General features: G+C 43.0%; 1 pseudogene; it reads right to left on the bottom strand.

The window, feature by feature from the left end:
- Positions 1 to 1,850: 1,850 nt before the first annotated feature.
- On the bottom strand, positions 1,851 to 2,318 carry LOC119514543 (annotated as a pseudogene).
- Positions 2,319 to 3,317: the final 999 nt, after the last annotated feature.

Here is a 3,317-nt window from a genome sequence, read left to right as displayed (position 1 = left end):
CCTTACACTGACTGCCTTTCCCAGTTCACAGAGCCACAGCAGGGATAGTCACTATGTTTGGAAGAAGCCAAAACATTTTCCTTTCTACTTGGTTTGAGAACACATTCTGTGGCTTTATTTTTCTGGTTATTATTTCTTTGTTTTCAGGAACAGTGGGAACACAAGCATGCAGCCCTGAGCCTCCAGGGATGGTACAAGATGGAGGGAGGGAGGATGCCTGCTGGGAAGGCTTCAGAGCAGCGTGTCCAGGCCAGGAAGTGGAGATGCCGCCTGCTTCTTGTTATGTGGATTTTTCTTTATTTGAAGCTACTAGCATTAGGTTTTGGAGTCAAGAGCTTGGGAACCCCAGCCTCATTTCTGACCCAAATGATAACCAGGAGCAGCTCACTCCTCAGGTCCTGTCCTCCTGATCTGGAAAATGGGTCTTTTCTTTTCTGACAGGGCTGTGAGGCAAGGTCAGGCCATGCAAAAAGCTGGGATCCTGGAAGTCAATGTTGGGAGCAGGGGCAGGGATGCTCAATAATGAATTTTTTAAATTATTATTATGTCATTATGTTATAATATAACGATTAGACATTTTGGCTATAACAACTTCATACAGAAATTTTTAATTTTTGAATTGCCTGCTCTTCTTTTTTTAAATATAATAGCTTTATTGAGGTATACATACAATTCACACTTTTAAAGTGTACAATTCACTGGTTTTTAGTAGATCCTCAGAATTGTACATCACAAAAATCCATTTTAGAAAATTTTCATCACCCCAAAAAGAAACCTTGTACTCGGTAACAGTCACTACCTATTTCTCCCCAATACTCTATCCCCAGCTATAGGCAACCACTAATCTACTTTCTATCTCTCTAGATTTGCCTTTTGTGGAATTTCATATAAATGGAATTAAACAATATATGTTCTGTGTCTGCCTTCTTTTACTAAGCATAATGTTTTCGAGGTTCATCCATATTGTAGCACATTATCAGTACTTCATTCCTTTTTTATTGCTGAATAACATTCCATAGTATGGATATACCACATTTTCTTTACCCTTAATCAGTTGATGAACATTTGGGTTGTTTCCAGTTTTGACAATTATGAATAATGCTGCTATGAACATTTGTGAACAAGTTTTTGTGTGATATGTTTTCAGTTTTCTTGGGTATATACCTAGGAGTAGAATTGGTGGGTCACTTGGTAACCTTTAACCTTTTGTGGAACTGCCAGACTATTTTCCAAAAGAGGTGGATCATTTTATATTCCCACTAACAGTACATGAAGGTTCCAGTTTCTCTGTATCCTTTCCAACACTTGTTATTATCTGTCTTTTTTATTATAGTCACCCTAGTAGGCCTGAAGTGGTATGTAATTGTGGTTTTGATTTGCATTCCCCTGATGGCTATTGACGTGGAGTGTCTTTTCATGTGCTTATTTGCTATTTGTGTGTCTTTGGAGAAATGTCTTATTAGATGCTTTGCCCATTTCTTAATTGGCTTGTCTTTTCTTAGTTGAGTTGTGAAAGCTCTTTATATAGTCTAGATGCAAGTCCCTTATCAGATACATGATTTGTAAAAATTTTCTCACTTTCTATGGATTGCTGTTTTACTTGCTTGATGTTGTCCTTTGGAGCACAAAATTTTTAAATTTTGACAATGTCCAGTTTACCTATTTTTCTTTGTTGTTTGAGCTTTTTTTTCCAATTCAGGTTTTTTGTTTTTTGTTTATTGTTTTTTGTTTTTTGTTTTTTTTTTGACAGCTCCTGCCTCAGGTTTATTTATACAAATAGCACAGGAGGACCCAGCACCATGCACATGGCAGCCCGAGGGTCACACCAGTCCTTCCATCCTAGGAGAGCTCTACTCAGGAGCCTTCGTGGGGGCCTGGACACCTTTGGGAGCCTGACCGGTAGCAGTGACCTAAGCTGGAGCCGGAGCCTGGGCCTTGGTTTTATCCTTGGCCTTGGCCTTGGTCGGCAGATTCTGAGACCCTTGGTGTTGCATGCACTAGCACGGTTCCCGATCTTGGGGTAGGCACTGTAGGCCAGGCAGTTGAGCTTGCTGCTACACTCTTTGGATCTTGGGCTTTGACCTCCTTGGGCTTCAAGAGGGCCTTGATGGCCTCTGCACATGCACTCTGGCCTTGGCATTGTTGGCCTGAATCTTCTTCAGGCCCTTGTTATGCTTCTTGGCAAAGCACATGTTCCTCAAGAACTTGGGATCCACCCCCTTAAGCGATTCATATCTTTGTGATTGGGGCTTCTTGATGCCATTTCTGTGCCGTTTCCGGGACTGGTTGTGTGTGGTGTGGTTCTTGGACTTGGCCATGTCTGCACCCTCGCCCGCAGCTCCTGGAGCCCCTGGGACTGGAAAAGACTCCAATTCAGTTTTATTGAGCTATATTCACACATCCTACAGTCATCCACAGTGTTTAATCATCTGTTCACAGTACCATCATATAGGTGTGCATTCATCACCACAATCAATTTTTGAACATTTTCATTATCCCCCCCAAAAATAAAAATAAGAATAAAAATACAGGAAAAGAAGAACACCCAAAACATCCCATCCCTCCATCCCCCCTATTATTCATTTAACTTTTGTCCCCATTTTTCTACTCATCTGTCTATACAGTGGATAAAGGGAGTGGAAGCCACAAGGTTTTCACAATCACAGTCACACCGTGTAAGCTACATAGTTATACAATCTCAGCAATGAATTTTGAAGTCAGCTAGACTTGGGTTTGAGTCTGAAGTAGACTTTTATCTGTGTTGCCTTAAGGGTGTTACCTGACTCTTTCAGGCCTCAGTTTCCTCATCAGTGAAGTGGGGAACATAATGCATACTGACGGGTCATTAAGAGGGTACAGTGAGGTCATGTCAGGGGGCCCACCCGCAGTGTTGGCCACGAGGAAGCCTTAGCGAGTGGGAGGTGCAGTGTGGTTAAGTGCTGAGCACACTGTGGCGACAGGGCATATCAGAGCAGAGGCCACACACACACACACACACACTCAAACACACCCCTGCATGCCCGGCCGGAAACTCCCGACCGCAGCCTCCCGGGTCCTTCAGGCCTGGACGAGGCTCTGGTCGGCCGGCCTCAGGCCCGCCAGCCCCTCTCGGGGGGGCTGTTGTCCTTTTTGATTCTTTTAAAGAAAAGGAAGCATCTTTCCTCTAGAAACCTTTGTCCTGAAACTAGCTGAGGGAATGCTAGAGACATTCGCTCCATGCTGAGTACATTGAGCCACTTTCTGGGTTAAAAAAATATATTATTGTTTACCTAGCAGTTCTTCTGTGAGAAATGGGTGTCTGTTCCTTTAAACAGAGC

Source organism: Choloepus didactylus, chromosome 18 (assembly GCF_015220235.1).
Source record: "Choloepus didactylus isolate mChoDid1 chromosome 18, mChoDid1.pri, whole genome shotgun sequence".
Taxonomy (NCBI): Eukaryota; Metazoa; Chordata; class Mammalia; order Pilosa; family Megalonychidae; genus Choloepus; species Choloepus didactylus.
Note: the sequence above shows the minus strand (reverse complement) of the source record. Positions and strands in the feature narration are given on the sequence as shown.